Source organism: Mus musculus, chromosome 8 (assembly GCF_000001635.26).
Source record: "Mus musculus strain C57BL/6J chromosome 8, GRCm38.p6 C57BL/6J".
Classification (NCBI taxonomy): Eukaryota; Metazoa; Chordata; class Mammalia; order Rodentia; family Muridae; genus Mus; species Mus musculus.
The window spans coordinates 20,033,948-20,053,262 of NC_000074.6; the positions used below are offsets into that span (position 1 = coordinate 20,033,948).

Below are 19,315 nucleotides of genomic sequence, written 5' to 3' on the forward strand. Positions count from 1 at the left end.
GAGGCTTAATGTAGGACCCTTTGGTTAATGACTCAACAGGTTGCAACCCATTCCTGTTACTGGAGGTGTAACTTGGTGGCACAGGATGTGTAGTTGGAGTCTTGTCTCCTCTGTCAGTTTTTGGCTCCATAAGGATCCCTTGCATAAATGTATAGGAAGCTGCTAGAGTAGCTGATTTCCATATAGCTTTTCAAAAGGCCTTTAGTGTTTGTGGTCCCTCCCCTTATTTCCTACTTTAGCTAGGCCTGCATGCCAGGGCTGTGGGTGCTTGTATAACCAAAGGAAACTGACCCTCTACATTTTCAGGTAGGAATCCCTGGGCAGGCAACAAGGGTGACCTGGATACAATGGAGAGACTCATCAACTCCAGTCAATATCATGTTGATGAATATAATAGGAGGGGCAGGTAACGGAGCCTGAAAGAGGTGAGGGCTGTGGAAGGGTGTACCCCATGCCTCTACCTGTCTCTCCCAATTGCCTCTTATTAAACCCTCCTGCTCTAGATTTTCTGTCTCTCTTTATAACACTCTACACTACTTGCTCTTCCTTGGGAGATAGCATTCTCCCACTGGTTCCTTACAAGATACTAATCCTGTGCGGTTATTTAGATCATAGTTCTCATCTCAGATCCTTAACCACTAACATCCTTAAAAGAGGCCACATAACATATTTGTGGTGTTGGGTCTGGATTTGGCAACACAGGATGATCATTTTTGCCCCATCAGGCCAGTTAGGTCCACATATTGGCAGGGCTGCAGGGTTGCAAAGTATCTAAACCATCACCTATCTGCCCTCAGTATTCCCTTTGAAGTCCATGCAGGTAGATCTAGTGCAGAGTCAAAACTGACAGTGCTTCGCCCAGGCACCCAGGAGGGTGGGCTCCTGCCACTGCACTCTGAGGAAGAAATGCATAGAACACACGCATCATAGATAGCACCATTGTGTGCTCAGAGCATGTCACTGTGGTGGTGCTAGCAGGGCTGTGCTGCTGCTACTTGCTGAAGTACAGTTCACTTCACACTGAACTGGTTGTGCTCTCCTGCTTTTTAGATACAAGAGTTGCCTTTTTTTTCTTTAATTATAGAATTTGAGAGTCAGATATCAGTTAAAGGGAAGGGAAGAGAGGGAAGAAGGTTCGTGGGCTACCCTAGGCTCCAATAATGGAGGAAGAAATCAACTATAATGCCCAGACAATGAACATCCCCAGAAGGAGACGCTGGTACACCCACCTGTGGCATTCATGTCTGGGTCTTAGATGCATGCATCCTCAGAAAAAGAAGAAATATCCCCTCTACTTGATTGGCTATGATCCTATAGGCCCATTACAACGAGCGGCCAGCGTGGGTGACCTTGATACAACAGAGAAGTTAATCCACTCCAGTCAACATCATGTGGATGAATCTGATAGGAGGAAAAGGTAATGGGGCTTGAAATTGGTGAGGGGGGGTACAAAGAGGTCGGTGGGATCTGTCAGGTATACTCAGAGATAAACAGAAAAATCAACTTTCAGGGCCACATCCTAATGGAGGAGAGATGTCATGCTTAGGGTCATTTCCACTGGGGTCCCCTACATTGTGTTTAATGCTCTTAGTAATATGAGACCTGCATACCCTGAAACAACAGGTCCTAGGCCTTGATCAAACTACATCATTTTATTTTTATGTTACACTAAAACTTTGAAGACACTCATGCACAGCAACACACACACATGCACGCACAAAGGTTTTTTCTATGTGCATTTTCGTTGAACCATGTGTGACACAATCAGTACTTGGTCCCCTGGAAGTGGAGCTATACACAGTTGTGAGCTGCCATGTTGGTGCTAGCAATCAAAGCTGAGCCCTCTAGAAAACATACCTAGAGCTGTTAACTGCCAAGCCGCCTGTCTAGATTTGTCTCAATATATAGAACATTAGCACTAATATACAACACTGAAAAATTTATCATAAGATAAATCATCAACTGAAATGGAAAAAATCACTATGAAATCTTAGATCAATATGACCCATTTTTATAATGGATCAAAGACATTTTGAACTGGAACAATGATACATTCCCCCACCACCACCAATCCCGGTTCTCATCATATGTACATGTTATTTGTGCATTGATACACATGTTAAGGGACTGACATTGTCTTCCTCTCACTTTTCTGTGTCCCACACATGTGGAACTAAGTGTGGGGTGATCAGAGAAATAGCCACTTGACAGTTCTCTTCTGTCACATTGTGGGTTCTGGGGACTGAACTCTGGCCATCAGGGCCCCTGGTGGGTTCCACCCAATGGTCCCTCAGTTTTAGAGACATGTTCACTCACCCAAATCCCATGGTATGTTTGATTTACTCTCTTGGAGCACACTAATTCTCAGACTTGTAAGCAAGTAAGGTTTGGGGATTCCCATATCGCCACATCTGCATTCAGGTTTCCAGGGCAAGTGTTTTACCAATTGAGTTTTACCAACCATCCCAGCCCCTCATTCTTATTTCCTATTTTTAGGTCATACTAGGTTATGAAGGGGAATCAATGACACAACTGTAGATTTTCTGTAGTCCACAAGCTTTTTGAATATTTTGTAGTTCAAAGACGCTTGAAGTTGGAACTTCATATAAATAATAGATGAATAAATTATAAATTATAGTTGAGGATATTCTTTTGCTTAATGAATGTTTTCTTTAAAAACACTGAGTTGGGGCTGGTGAGATGGCTCAGTGGGTAAGAGCACCCAACTGCTCTTCTGAAGGTCCTGAGTTCAAATCCCAGCAACCACATGGTGGCTCAAAACCATCTGTAAGATTTGACTCCCTCTTCTGGAGTGTCTGAAGACAGCTACAGTGTACTTACATATAATAATAAATAAATCTTTAAAAAAAAAAAAAACACTGAGTTGTCCAACTGTAGTTTTTCATTCTGTCAGCCCATTCGTTCCCCACACATAACTTAGATATCTACTGTGTAGAATACACATTCTGCTATCTCTCCAGATCTTCCCAGTCTTATACCATTATGTTTCTCTGCCCAGTCAAGCTTCCTTACATTCTATAAATTTAAATGTTAAATGAACTGAAGCATGCTCATTGGAACCCTTGCTTCATTGTGCTTATAACCTTTTGAATATCAAGCATAGGAGCTAGGATGGCATAGGTTATCACCTTGTAGGGATATTGACCCAATTTTGGTGTGAGTCCAGGAGCACATTGACCATTTTATGGCAAAGCATGAGGTCCTCCTTTGCTACCATTTAGTGCCTGGATTACCATGGATACTGTATCTATTACCTAAGGACTAGGTTGTGCTCCCCCTGCTACCAGGAATGGAAACACTACTCATGGGCATAAAAAAATGAACTGTAGAAATGAAAAACAAACAAACAAAGAATTGATGGCTGATGTCTTAGAGTTTTGTTTGTTTTTAAGAATTTACATAGATACAAGTGATCTGTATCATTGCCATTTACCTGTGGATTGTGCCATATTTTGTTCAATGTAAGGCACAATGGGTTTCATGATAACCCTTTATTTTGTAGAGAAACAAAGTTAAAAATATTGGCAATTATAGTTGCTAAATAATAGAAATGATGAATGATATTCCAATGTTAGAGAGGCTAAAATGTGAATGAAAAGGGACAGTGAGCCCAGTGTCACTGGCCACTATTTAGGATGAGTTAGGAGGATTATCATGTTCAAGACTTGGTTGGTGAAAAAGAGTTATTTTTAAAGACATGTAAACTTCCTTGACTAGAAAAGTTTTATATGTGTACTGTTGATAGAATCCTGTTTTACCTTCACTGAAATGTTGTGTTTGTTATAACAAGGAAGAGAAATCATTATCATGATGAGCAAATGCTGAACTCTCAGGAGCTGTAAATGCTTGTAATGTTCTAGCAGAGTACTTGCTCATCCAACCTGAAGCCTCCCAGCAGCCCCGGGTAAGATAACAGCTATGCTTAATCTCCATTCTTTGGATCTGGAAATGGAGTCATGGAGCTCATAGAAATCCCAAGTAGTCACTAGTGAGTACCAGATATTAGAGTAGGATTTGAATTCATGCTGAGATGAACTTACTGGGAACTTTTCTATGATGCTTTGTACAAAGATGAAGGTAGTGAGAGAACACCTGCCTTATGTGGACACAGCCATGCACATTATCCCTAGCACAGTAAATGAACATTTGAGTAGTTATAAATAAATAAGGCAATTCCAGTTATTTTCTTACATCAGAAGAAAATTTGCTTCATAGTATGTGGTGCTTAAAGGAGATGGGGCTCTTATTTAGCATTTGGGAATGTCCCTAAATGTCCTTTCCATTTGCAGGACTTCGCTGCATTATGCATGTGCCCACAACCATCCAGACGTGGTGACACTATTATTAGAAAATAATTCCAGCATTAACATCCGGGATGATGAAGGCTGCACACCCTTGATTAAGGTAGCTATTGGCCATCTGTTTTGACATGAAATGGATAGAGGTTGTCCTTGTTTGGTTTCTCTTGCTGTGATAAAACACTGACCAAAAACAACTCAGGAAAGGAAGTGGTTATTTGGCTTACATTTACACATCACAGATCATTCTCAAGGGGAACCAGGGCAGGAGCTCAAATCAGGAACTGGAGGGAAGAACTGAACTGGAGTTCACAGGAGAATGCAGCTTTTCCATGGCTTCTACCAAGCCTTGCTCAGGTGTTTACTTTTTGTTGTTGTTGTTGTTTTTGTTTTTTAACAAAATTGAGGACTTTGTCCCAGGCATGCCCCAACTCCTAAAACCTAGACTTTCCTACTTCTATCTCAATTTAAAATTAAAAAAAAAAAAAAAAGTCCACATAGTTAACCAGAGGCCAGTCTGATAGAGGCATTTCCTCAAGTGAGAATCTTTCTAGGTGTGTTAAGCCTGTGTTACACTGGCAAAAAGAAAAACAAACAAACAAATAAACAAAACCAACCTACAAACAAAAAACCTAACCAAACAACTAATCTCTGCACTGCAACAACGAACCAGCACAGAGCCTGAATTCTTAGAATATCTAGGTGTGTTGGCAGAATCCTTAAACTCTACCACTGGGAAAGAGATGTGGTGGGGAGATTATAAAGTTAGGCAAGCAAGCCTGGGGGTTCTTGAAAGACCTTGTGTCTAAAGAGAGTGATAATATGCAGAAGTGGAACTCTATGTTTTATTTTAGGGAAACTATTCAGTGCAATGGTAGAAACATCTCTCTTGACTTCCTTGAATTTAAGATGTATTTCTTTGTACAATTTTACAGGCCACCCAACGAGACAATGTGGATTGTGCTTCCGTATTGCTCACCCACAATGCAGATCCAAATCTGATAGATTCCAGTGGGAACACAGCCTTCCACCATGCTATATCCAGGGGTAACATAAGGATTGTAAAAATGCTCCTTGAGCACAACGTAGACATTGAAGCCAAAACAGAGGTAAAGATCACTCAACTTCATTCCCAGGGCACCTCTAGCAGTGACACGCACATCTATTTTCTACACACAGAAGCTCATGCATTTTCACTGTATCTGTTCAGTGGAACCCTTTTATTTTCACCAAATATGTTTTTTCATATTTTTGGTAGTTCATTCAAAAAAATAGTGTATTTTGTCTCAGAATTGGCCTTGATTTTAAAATTCAAAAATAAAGGATTTAGGACCACACAAACATCACATACGCACAGACAATAAAAATAAATTCATTTCAAGTTAAGTGATTGTAGAATAAATAGAAATGTGTTGATGCAAAGAAGGTACTGATATGTGTTTGGCTTAGGATAAGGGTAGACTGGAAAACGAGAGAGGTAACAGGCAAATGAAGAAATTTGGTCACTGGAGAAAATATGCCAAAAAAGTTATTTAAGGTTTAAAAAGTTTTGAGAGGCTGTCAAGCTTCTGAGATAAATTCTTAGTTTAGAAAAGAAATATATTTGAAATACAGGTTGAGAAACTCTGCCCCAGACCCCTCCTGAGCACAGTCCTTCAACAGGGGCATAGCACAGTGTACTCTGTATTCTGGGCTGTGGCAATGGAGGCCCCACTCCACGGAGCTAAGAAGATTGCAATCCTTGAGTGTTTGGGGAGAGTTCTGGAAGGGAGCCCTGTTATAGGCAGTGTTGGACAGGGAAAAGGTGTGTCAAAGGGAAAAGACAGCTGTGTGTGGGAAAGTTCAGCAGGTGTTGTAGGATGAATGATCCCTTGTGACTCTTTTCTTGTCTACTTATCTTCACAAAATCGGTGATGAGCAGATTGTTGAGAAACAAGTAGTTTTGTAAAATGCATTATTTTTTTCCTTTATAGTATGGCTTGACACCATTGCAACTTGCAACATTTGAACAGAAACCTGAAATGGTAGAATTTTTAGCAGCAAAGTGTGCAAAAAGGTACAGTTTCTTCCTTTCTTCAATCTTAGTGCTGCTCTTGAGGGTGACATTGCTTAAGTCAGGAGTATTAAAATGATAGAGAGATTGTAAGCAACTCAGAGGCATAGTTAGGAAGCTTAGCACACATGAAGTGGGAGCTGGAAAAGAGACAGTTTCACCACAACAAAGAACAGCATGCAGTAGGGATCACTGCCTAGTTCAGGAGTTCACCTCATGAGCCATCCACCAAGCCAAAGGATAACAAAGATCGGTTGCTGCTCCACAGCCATTGTATTTTTACTTTTGAAAGTGTTTGTCACTGAATTAAGAGCCATAGGTGTCTATGGCAAGTGTTCTACCATGATAAACACCCACAGTCCCTAAGTCTGAAAACTTATAACCTGTGACCTCAAAGATGACAGCATAAGCCATTTCTTTAGAATTATACCATACGTAATCACAGGTACCAAGCAGTGTTTCCAAATGATGTTTGAGTCTTGAAATGTCCAAGTCAGCAGAAAACTACCTTTTACTGGGAGATGTTCTTAAACTGTCCTAGCACAGGTACCCAGCAACTTTGGTGATTCGGCAGTTCAAGACATTTTTCTTCCCCATTTCAGATGGAGCTTTCATAGTGGATATATAAGTAGTTCATTTCTTTCCGCAGAGTCTACTACTTTAATTAGCGTTATAAATCTTGTACTGAATTCTGTGAATATATAGCTCTGAAAGAGTTTGCTCTTACAATGCCACATGCTTTTTCCATATGGAATACATCTGTTTATGCTGAAATTTTCTGTTTAGTAGACATGTATATCTGTTGTTTATGTTGAGCCATTATTTCCAAATAACAGTTCTTTCTGTGATTTAAGATACATTTCAAAACTTTAATGATTTCTGTAAAAATTTAATTTAATTTTTTTCTTATGTTTACATCTAGCTCAGTGACCCCCTCCTGGTCACCCAGTCCCACAGTCTCTCCCTGCCCCTCCTCCACTTCACCTCTGAGCAGTTTCTCCCTGTATGTCCAAACCCTGGCACTTCGTCTCTCTCTGAGGACAGAAAAAGTAGCTCAGCTAGAAGAATAAAACTGAGGTAGGATGAACAGCTTTTTTTGATACCCCCATTCCAGTTGATTGGGACCCATGTGAAGACCTAGCTGCCCCTCTGCTACATAGGTGCTCGGAGATATCCGTCCAACCCATGTTTGTTCTTTGTTTCATTGTTCCATCTCTGAGTGCCCTGAGGGTTCATGTTATTTGATTCTGGTGGTTGGTCATTCTCTGGAGTTCCTATCTCCTTCAGGCCTGGAATCCTTCCTTTTAGACTTCCATAAGTGTCTACAGCCAAACCACCCTGAGCATGCCCGATCTTGTCTTTAATTCTTTTTAGTGTGTGTGTGTGTGTGTTTGTGTGTTTGCGTGCGCGTGCACCTTTCTTTGTGTTTTAATTAAGAGCTAAGTATTCCTCATATTTTCTCTTGAGAAAAGGTGGGAGGAGAGCAGTCAGCAATCATAGTCAATTGCTGAAAAGTGAATTCAACGTTTTGTCTAGTCTTGTTGGCCCATGGATTGCATCCCAGAACTTGGGAAGGAGGACATGAACAGATTTCTGTGAGTTAAGGCCAACATGCTCCATAGAGCAGTTTTCAGACCAGCATGGATACATAGTGAGATCCTGATTCAAAAAAATGTTGTTTGTAAACATCTAAAGTAAGATACAGAAGGGACACAAATATAAAGTACTTAAAACACTTGCTAAATATTTTTCTTATGAATAGCACAATAATGCTAACTTTAAAATCTATGTCACAGTACTGGATCGTCAGCTCAGAGAACTGAAGTGAAGCATGTCAGGTTCAATGAAGGTAAGGTTTTTATAGTGAATATAAATATGGTATATAGTAGCCAGTCCTATTACCCTAAAGAAGAGTAGAGATTAAGCTTCTTTCCCACTGAGTCCAGAAAAGGCAGCTCAACTAGCAGAAAGGAATCCAAATGCAGACAACAGTGTGAAGCGGTCCTCCCTTCAGTTTATAGAGAACCCACATGAAGACCAAGCTGCACATCTGCTACATATGGGGAGGGGGTCTATGTGCAGCCCATGCATGCTCTTTGATTGGTGGTTCAATCTCTGTGAGCCCTCATGGGCCCAGGCTACTTGATTGTGTAGGTTTTCTTGTGGTGTCCCTGACCCCTCAGTCACAATGTTCTCCTTTGAGTTCAATGTCCTTCCCCAACTCTTCCACAAGACTCTCCAAACTCCCCTTGATGTTTGTCTGTGGTTCTGTACATTTGTTTCCGTCCTCTGCTGGATGAAGCCTCTTAGAAGTGTTATCCTAGGCTCCTGTCTACAAGCATAGCAGAACATCATTAATGGTGTCAAAGCCTGGCTCTCTCCCACAGTGTGGGTCTCAAATTGGGCCAGTTATTGGGTGGCGATTCCCTTAATCTCTGTTCCATTGTAATCCCTGAATATCTTGTAGGTAGGATAAATTTTGGGTTGATGTTTTTGTGAGGGCATTGGTATTCCCCTCCTTCCACTGGAAGTCCCTTCTGGCTACAGGAGAAGATTGCTTAGGGCTCCATATCACCTGCTGCTAGTTGACTCACCCCTATAGATTCCTAAGAGCCCCCACAGTCCCTGGTCTTTGTTTCATCACAGAGGTGCCTCTCCTCAGGTATCTCTTCTCCCTGATACCACCCTACTCTTGCTCCCCACCTTAGTTCCCTCTCCATCTCCCACAAATTTCCCTCCCTAAATCAAATCCTAATGTCTATTTTATTTTCCCTTCTGAGTGAGAATCAAGCATTTTCCTTTTGTGCCCTCGTGTTTTAGCTTCTTTAAGTCTGTGGATCTTAGCATGATTATCCTGTACTATGTCTGAAAAAGTACTCATTCTAAGTGAGTACATACCATGCCTGTGTTTCTGGGTTTGGATTACATCACTCCAGATGATATTTTCAAAGCCTACCCATTTGCCTGCAAATTTCATGGATTCCTTGTTTTAAGCAGTGGAATGATATTTCACTGTGTAGGTATACCACATTTTCTTCATCTATTTTTCAGTTAAAGTCCATCTTGGTTGTTTCCTGTTTCTGGCTATGACAAATAAAGGTTTTATTAACAGAGTTGAGCAACAGTTATTGAGATGGTATGGTGGAACATCTTTTGGGTATATGCCCATGAGTGATATAGCTGTGTCTTGAGGTAGAACTATTCCTAATTTTCAGAAAACAACAACAACAACAACAGCAACAAAACCTGCCAAATTACTTTTCTTTTTTTTTCTTTTTTTTATACTTAAGAATCTAATTTTATATTATCATTTTATTTATTTATTATTACGTATTTTCCTCAATTACATTTAGAATGCTATCCCAAAATTCCCCCATACCCTCCCCACCACTTCCCTATCCACCCATTCCCATTTTTTGGCCCTGGCATTCCCCTGTACAGGGGCATATAACGTTTGTGTGTCCAATGGGCCTCTCTTTCCAGTGATGGCGGACCAGGCCATCTTTTGATACATATGCAGCTAGAGTCAAGAGCTCCAGGGTACTAGTTAGTTCATAATGTTGTTGCACCTACAGGGTTGCAGACCTCTTTAGCTCCTCGGATACTTTCTCTAACTCATCCATTGGGGGCCCTGTGCTCCATCCAATAGCTGACTGTGAGCATCCACTTATGTGTTTGCTAGGCCCTGGCCTAGTCTCACAAGAGACAGTTATATCAGGGTCCTTTCAGCCAACGCTTGCTAGTGTATGCAATGGTGTCATCGTTTCGAGGCTAATTAGGGGATGGATCCCTGGATATGGCAGTCTCTAGATGGTCCATCCTTTTGTCTCAGCTCCAAACATTGTCTCTGTGACTCCTTCCATGGGTGATTGTTTCCAATTCTAAGAAGGTGCAAAGTGTCCACACTTTGGTCTTCGTTCTTCTTCAGTTTCATGTGTTTTGCAAATTGTATCTTATATCTCGAGTATACTAAGTTTCTGGGCTAATATCCACTTATCAGTGAGTACATATCATTTGAGTTCTTTTTTTTTTTTCCATTTTTTATTAGGTATTTAACTCATTTACATTTCCAATGCTATACCAAAAGTCCCACATATCCACCCACCCCCACTCCCCTGCCCACCCACTCCCCCTTTTTGGCCCTGGTATTCCCCTGTACTGGGGCATATAAAGTTTGCAAGTCCAATGGGCCTCTCTTTCCAGTGATGGCCGACTAGGCCATCTTTTGATATATATGCAGCTAGAGTCAAGAGCTCCGGGGTACTGGTTAGCTCATAATGTTGTTCCACCTATAGGGTTGCAGATCCCTTTAGCTCCTTGGCTACTTTCTCTAGCTCCTCCATTGGGAGCCCTATGATCCATCCATTAGCTGACTGTGAGCATCCACTTCTGTGTTTGCTGGGCCCCGGCATAGTCTCACAAGAGACAGCTACATCTGCGTCCTTTCAATAAAATCTTGCTAGTGTATGCAATGGTGTCAGCGTTTGGATGCTGATTATGGGGTGGATCCCTGGCTATGGCAGTCTCTACATGGTCCATCCTTTCATCTCAGCTCCAAACTCCATCTCTGTAACTCCTTCCATGGGTGTTTTGTTCCCAAATCTAAGGAGGGGCATAGTGTCCACACTTCAGTCTTCATTCTCCTTGAATTTCATGTGTTTAGCAAATTATATCTTATATCTTGGGTATCCTAGGTTTGGGGCTAATATCCACTTATCAGTGAATACATATTGTGTGAGTTTCTTTGTGAATGTGTTACCTCACTCAGGATGATGCCCTCCAGGTCCATCCATTTGGCTAGGAATTTCATAAATTCATTCTTTTTAATAGCTGAGTAGTACTCCATTGTGTAGATGTACCACATTTTCTGGATCCATTCCTCTGTTGAGGGGCATCTAGGTTCTTTCCAGCTTCTGGCTATTATAAATAAGGCTGCTATGAACATAGTGGAGCATGTGTCCTTCTTACCTGTTGGGGCATCTTCTGGATATATGCCCAGGAGAGGTATTGCTGGATCCTCCGGTAGTACTATGTCCAGTTTTCTGAGGAACCGCCAGACTGATTTCCAGAGTGGTTGTACAAGCCTGCACTCCCACCAACAATGGAGGAGTGTTCCTCTTTCTCCACATCCTCGCCAGCATCTGCTGTCACCTGAATTTTTGATCTTAGCCATTCTGACTGGTGTGAGGTGGAATCTCAGGGTTGTTTTGATTTGCATTTCCCTGATGATTAAGGATGTTGAACATTTTTTCAAGTGCTTCTCTGCCATTCGGTATTCCTCAGGTGAGAATTCTTTGTTCAGTTCTGAGCCCCATTTTTTAATGGGGTTATTTGATTTTCTGAAGTCCACCTTCTTGAGTTCTTTATATATGTTGGATATTAGTCCCCTATCTGATTTAGGATAGGTAAAGATCCTTTCCCAATCTGTTGGTGGTCTTTTTGTCTTATTGACGGTGTCTTTTGCCTTGCAGAAACTTTGGAGTTTCATTAGGTCCCATTTGTCGATTCTCGATCTTACAGCACAAGCCATTGCTGTTCTGTTCAGGAATTTTTCCCCTGTGCCCATATCTTCAAGGCTTTTCCCCACTTTCTCCTCTATAAGTTTCAGTGTCTCTGGTTTTATGTGAAGTTCCTTGATCCACTTAGATTTGACCTTAGTACAAGGAGATAAGTATGGATCGATTCGCATTCTTCTACACGATAACAACCAGTTGTGCCAGCACCAATTGTTGAAAATGCTGTCTTTCTTCCACTGGATGGTTTTAGCTCCCTTGTCGAAGATCAAGTGACCATAGGTGTGTGGGTTCATTTCTGGATCTTCAATTCTATTCCATTGGTCTACTTGTCTGTCTCTATACCAGTACCATGCAATTTTTATCACAATTGCTCTGTAGTAAAGCTTTAGGTCTGGCATGGTGATTCCGCCAGAAGTTCTTTTATCCTTGAGAAGACTTTTTGCTATCCTAGGTTTTTTGTTATTCCAGACAAATTTGCAAATTGCTCCTTCCAATTCGTTGAAGAATTGAGTTGGAATTTTGATGGGGATTGCATTGAATCTGTAGATTGCTTTTGGCAAGATAGCCATTTTTACAATGTTGATCCTGCCAATCCATGAGCATGGGAGATCTTTCCATCTTCTGAGATCTTCTTTAATTTCTTTCTTCAGAGATTTGAAGTTTTTATCATACAGATCTTTCACCTCCTTAGTTAGAGTCACGCCAAGATATTTTATATTATTTGTGACTATTGAGAAGGGTGTTGTTTCCCTAATTTCTTTCTCAGCCTGTTTATTCTTTGTATAGAGAAAGGCCATTGACTTGTTTGAGTTTATTTTATATCCAGCTACTTCACCGAAGCTGTTTATCAGGTTTAGGAGTTCTCTGGTAGAATTCTTAGGGTCACTTATATATACTATCATATCATCTGCAAAAAGTGATATTTTGACTTCCTCTTTTCCAATTTGTATCCCCTTGATCTCCTTTTGTTGTCGAATTGCTCTGGCTAATACTTCAAGTACTATGTTGAAAAGGTAGGGATCATTTGAGTTCTTTTGTGATTATGTTACCTCACTCAGGATGATGCCCTCCAGGTCCATCCATTTGCCTAGGAATTTCAGAAATTCATTCTTATTAATAGCTGAGTAGTACTCCATTGTGTAAATGTACCACATTTTTTGTATCCATTCCTCTGTTGAGGGGCATCTTGGTACTTTCCACCTTCTGGCTATTATAAATAAGGCTGCTATGACCATAGTGGATCATGTGTCCTTCTTACCGTTTGGAACATCTTCTGGATATATGCCCAGGAGAGGTATTGCACTATGCTCCGGTAGTACTATGTCCAATTTTCTGAGGAACTGCCAGACTGATTTCCAGAGTGGTAGTACAAGCTTACAATCCCACCAACAAAGGAGGAGTGTTCCTCTTTCTCCACATCCACGCCAGCATCTGCTGTCACCTGAATTTTTGATCTTAGCCATTCTGACTGGTGTGAGATGGAATCTCAGGGTTGTTTTGATTTGCATTTCTCTGATGATTAAGGATGCTGAGCATTTTTTCAGGTGCTTCTCAGCCATTCAGTATTCCTCAGGTGAGAATTCTTTGTTCAGCTCTGAGTTCCATTTTTTAATGGGGTTATTTGATTTTCTGGAGTCCACCTTCTTGAGTTCTTTATATATATTGGATATTAGTCCCCTATCTGATTTAGGATAGGTAAAGGTCCTTTCCCAATCTGTTGGTGGCCTTTTTGTCCTATTGATGGTGTCTTTTGCCTTACAGAAGCTTTGCAGTTTCATGAGGTCCCATTTGTCAATTCTTGATCTTATAGCACAAGCCTGTTCTATTCAGAAATTTTTCCCCTGTGGCCATATCTTCAAGGCTTTTCCCCACTTTCTCCTCTATAAGTTTCAGTGTCTCTGGTTTTATGTGGAGTTCCTTGATCCACTTAGATTTGACCTTAGTACAAGGAGATAGGAATGGATCGATTTGCATTCTTCTACATGTTAACAACCAGTTGTCCCAGCACCATTTGTTGAAAATGCTGTCTTTCTTCTACTTGATGGTTTTAGCTCCCTTGTCGAAGATCAAGTGACCATAGGTGTGTGGGTTCATTTCTGGGTATTCAATTCTATTCCATTGGTCTACTTGTCTGTCTCTATACCAGTACCACGCAGTTTTTATCACAGTTGCTCTGTAGTAAAGCTTTAGGTTAGGCATGGTGATTCCACCAGAGGTTCTTTCATCCTTGAGAAGAGTTTTTGCTATCCTAGTTTTTTTGTTATTCCAGATGAATTTGCAGATTCCTCTTTCTGATTCGTTGATAATTGAGTTGGAATTTTGATGGGGATTGCTTTGAATCTGTAGATTGCTTTTGGCAAGATAACCATTTTTACAATGTTGATCCTGCCAATCCATGAGTATGGGAGATCTTTCCATCTTCTGAGATCTTCTTTAATTTCTTTCTTCAGGGACTTGCAGTTCTTATCATACAGATCTTTCATTTCCTTAGTTAGAGTCACGCCAAGGTATTTTATATTAATTGTGACTACTGAGAAGGGTGTTGTTTCCCTAATTTCTTTCTCAGCCTATTTATCCTTTGTGTAGAGAAAGGCCATTGACTTTTTTGAGTTAATTTTATATCCAGCTACTTCACCGAAGCTGTTTATCAGTTTTAGGCGTTCTCTGGTGGAATTTTTAGGGTCACTTATATATACTATCATATCATCTGCAAAGAGTGATATTTTGACTTCATCTTTTCCAATTTGTATCCACTTGATCTCCTTTTGTTGTCGAATCACTCTGGCTAGGACTTCAAGTACTATGTTGAAGAGGTAGGGAGAAAGTGGGCAGCCTTGTCTAGTCCCTGATTTTAGTGGGATTGCTTCTAGCTTCTCACCATTTACTTTGATGTTGGTTACTGGTTTGCTGTAGATTGCTTTTATCATGTTTAAGTGTGGGCCTTGAATTCCTTATCTTTCCAAGACTTTTATCATGAATGGGTGTTGGATCTTGTCAAATGCTTTTTCTGCATCTAACGAGATGATCATGGGGTTTTTGTCTTTGAATTTGTTTTTATAATGGATTACGTTGATGGATTTCTGTATATTAAACCATCCCTGGATCCCTGGAATAAAACCTACTTGGTCAGGATGGATGATTGCTTTAATGTGTTCTTGGATTCAGTCAGCGAGAATTTTATTGAGTATTTTTACATCGATATTCATAAGGGAAATTGGTCTGAAGTTCTCTATCTTTGTTGGATCTTTCTGTGGTTTAGGTATCAGAGTAATTGTGGCTTCATAGAATGAGTTGGGTAGAGTATCTTCTACTTCTATTTTGTGGAATAGTTTGTGCAGAACTGGATTAGATCTTCTTTAAAGGTCTGATAGAACTCTGCACTAAACCCATCTGGTCCTGGGCTTTTTTTTTTTTTTTGCTGGGAGACTATTAATGACTGCTTCTATTTCTTTAGGGGATATGGGTCTGTTTATATCGTTAACTTGATCCTGATTTAATTTTGGTACCTGGTATCTGTCTAGAAATTTGTCCATTTCTTCCAGGTTTTCCAGTTTTGTTGGGTATAGCCTTTTGTAGAAGGAGCTGATGGTGTTTTAGATTTCTTCAGGATCTGTTGTTATGTCTCCCTTTTCATTTTCATTTCTGATTTTGTTAATTAGGATGCTGTCCCTGTGCCCTCTAGTGAGTCTAGCTAAGGGTTTATCTATCTTGTTGATTTTCTCAAAGAACCAACTCCTCATTTGATTAATTCTTTGAATAGTTCTTCTTGTTTACACTTGGTTGATTTCGCCCTTGCGTTCTGATGATGGTGAGTGGTCTTGATTTCTGTTAGTAGGATTCTTTCGTTTGCCTTTCGCCATCTGGTATTCTCTGGAGCTAGTTGTTATAGTTGTCTCTGGTTAGAGCTTGTTCCTCAGGTGATTATTTTAGCCTCTATCAGCAGATCTGGGAGACTAGCTCTATCCTTAGATTCAGTGGTCGAGTACTCTCTGCAGGCAAGCTCTCCTCTTGCATTGCAGGTGTCCAGATATCTGGTGTTCGAAACTGCCTCCTGGCAGGAGTTGTGTTCCACTCATCAGAAGTCTTAAGATCCCATGGAGGGTCCTGTGAGGACCTTGGGGGTGTCCAGAAACTCCGCGCACAAGGAACTCCACTGCTGGAGTGAACCGGAAGGGACTTGTGCCCCTGATCAGGCCGGGTTATCTCCTTCCTTAATTAATGCAGTCTCAGGTCCCGAGCGATTGGATTGGAGCAGACACTGTGTTCCACTCACCAGAGGTCTTAGGATCCCATGGGGAATCCTGTGTGGTTCCTTGGGGGTGTCCCCCAAATTACTTTTCAAAAGGGGTTGTAAACATGTGCCCTCCCACCAGCAATAGAAGAGTGTTCCCCTTGCCCAATATTCTTACCAGCTTGTGCTGTCACTCCAGGTTTTGATTTTAGCCATTCTGACTGGTGTAAGGTGGATTCTTCGAGTCCTTCTGATTTTCATTTCACTGAGGACTGAAGACTTTGAACATTCAGGTGTTTCTCAAACTTCTGAGATTCCTCTGTTGAATTCTCTGTTTAGCTATTTACCCCATTTTTAAATTGATTTATGAGTTTCTAACTTCTTGTGTTCTTTATATATTTTGGACTTTAGTTCTCTCTCAAGTGTAGGGTTGGTGGGTATCTTTTCCCAATATGTAGGCTTCCATTTTTTCCTATTGACAATGTCCTTTGTCTTGCAGAAGTTTTTCAGTTTCATGAGTCCCTATGTTTCAAGTATTGATCTTAGAGCCTGAGACATTGGTGTTCTGTTCAGAAAATTGTCTACTGAACCAATGTATCAAGGATATTTCCCACCTTGTCTCCTAGCAAATTTAGTGTATCTGGTTTAGTGGTCTAGAGGTCTTTGGTGCCTGTGAACTCAAGTTTTGTGCTGGGGGATAAATATAGGTCTATATGCATTCATCCTCTTGTAGACGTCCAGTTAGACCTGCAACATTTGTTGAAGATATTTTCTTTCTTTTTTTCCATTGTATGACTTTTATGTCAAAATCAAGTGTTGGTGGGTGTGTGACTTATTTCTGGGTCTTCGATTTGATTCCACAGACCAACTTGTTCATTTCCATAGGTATACCATGCAGTTTTTATTCTGATTGCTCTGTGGTACGTCTTGAGACTAGGTATGATGATACATCCAGGAATTATTTTATTATATATAGTCATCTTGCATTTTTTGTTTTTGATAGGAAGCTAAGAATTGCTGTTTCTCATTCTGTAAGTAATTGTGTTGGAATTTTGGTGGGAAATGTACTTGGTGGGAAGATGGTTTTGGTAAAGTGGCTATTTTCACCATGTTAATCCTGTCCATCCATGAGCACAGGAGATCTTTCCATCTTCAGATGTTTTCTTCAACTTCTTTTTCAGGGAATTGAAGTTTTTGGTAGACATTGTCTTTCAGTAGGTTGGTTAGAGTTATACTGAGATATTTTAGATCATCTGTGGCTATTGTGAAAGGTTTCATTTCTTGTCCCTTTTATCTTTTGTATAAAGGAGGGCTACTGATTTCTTTGGGTCAATTTTTTTTATTCAGTCATTTTGCTGTAGGTGTTTATCACCTTTGGTGTAGGCATTCTTTGGTAGATTGTTTGAGGTCTCTTATGTATGTGGGCAGCGTTGTTTAGTCTCTTAAGTTTCTCTCCATTTAAGTTGTTGGCTATTGACTTGTCATATTTTGGTTAGATGTGCAAATTTTTTCACTGAAATCTCCAAGACTTTCAACATGAAGGGGTGTTTGATTTTATCAAAGTTTTTTTTTTCACCATGCAATGTGACAAGCATGTGAATTATGTCCCAAACCCCAACCCCTGCCACCTGCGGATATCCCTTCATTCTCATGGACATCAGGTCATCTCCCCTGTGTCTCCGTACATCTGATACTGAAACACCCCATTTCCCTGACCATCCCCACTCCCACCTAGTTCTCTCCTTCCATTTTGCTCCTATGACTATTTTATTCTCTGTTCTAAGTCAGGTTCAAACAACTTTGTTTGGTCCTTACCCCTTGTTTATCTCCTTTTGGTCTGTGGAATATGGTATGGTTATCCTGTAATTTATTACTAATATCCATTTATAAGTGAATACAAACCATCCATGTTTCGGATCTGGGTTACTTCATTCAGGATGATAATCTCAAGTTCTATCCTTCTGCCTGCAAAATTCATTATGTCTTTACTATTAATAGTTGAATAGAATTTCATTGTATACACATACCACATTCTCTTTTGCCATTTTTAAAGAATAATTTTTATTTTTAAAATTCTATGTGCACATGTGACCCTTGAAGCCAGAGGAAGGCATTCTCCTAGAGTTGGAGTTTTAGAGACAGTACTGAGAACTGAACTGCAGTCCTCTGGAAGAGCACTGGGTGTGCTTAACTGTTGAGCTGTGTCTCCGGACTACAATTCTTATATATATTTTTTAATTTAATCCAATTGTTTTCAGTCATTCACATTATTTTTTGAATTTACTTATTTATTTTCTTTATCTGCATTTCAAACTTTATCCTCTTTCCTCATTTCCCCTCCACCACCACCACCCCAATCCCATCCCTCCTCCCCCTGCCCACTAACCCACCGACTACTGCTTCCCTGTCCTGGCATTCCCCTACACTGGGGCCCATCACAAGCCCAAGGGCCTCTCCTCTCCTTGATGTCCCACAAGTCCATTCTCTGTTACATATGCGGCTGGAGCCATGAGTCCCACCATGTGTACTATTTGGTTGGTGGTTTAGTCCCTGGGAGCTCTGGAGTTACTGGTTGGTTCATATTGTTGTTCCTCCTATGGAGCTGCCAACTCCTTCAGCTCCTTGTGTCCTTTCTTAGCTCCTCCATTGGAGACCCTGTGCTCAGTCCAATGGTTGGTTGTGTGCATTTACCTCTGTATTTGTCAGACACTGCAGAGCCTCTCAGGAGGCAGCTCTATCAGGCTCCTGTCAGCAAGCACTTGTTGGCATCCACAATAGTGTCTGGGTTTGGTAATTGTATATGGGCTGGATTCCCTGATGGGACAGTAACTGGATGGCGTTTCCTTCAGGTTCTGCTCCAAACATTGTCTCTGTATCTCCTCCCATGGGTATCTTGATCCCTCTTCTAAGAAGAACTGAAGTAGTCACACTGTGGTCTTCATTCTTCTTGAGCTTCATGTATTCTGTGAATTGTATCTTGGGAATTCTGAACTTCTAGGCTAATATCCAATTATCAGTGAGTACATACCATGTGTGTTCTTTTGTGATTGGGTTACCTCACTCAGGATAATATTTACTAGTTCCATTCATTTGACTAAGAACTTCATGAATTCACCCTTTTTAATGGCTGAGTAGTAGTCCATTGTGTAAATGTACCACACTTTGTGTATCCATTTCTCTTTTGAAGGACATCTGG

At 40.7% G+C, this 19,315-nt stretch overlaps 1 pseudogene; it reads left to right on the forward strand.

Annotated features, from left to right (window-relative positions):
* The first annotated feature begins 431 nt into the window (after positions 1-431).
* The window catches only part of Gm20778, a 31,689-nt pseudogene continuing 12,805 nt past the window's right edge, over positions 432-19,315 (forward strand).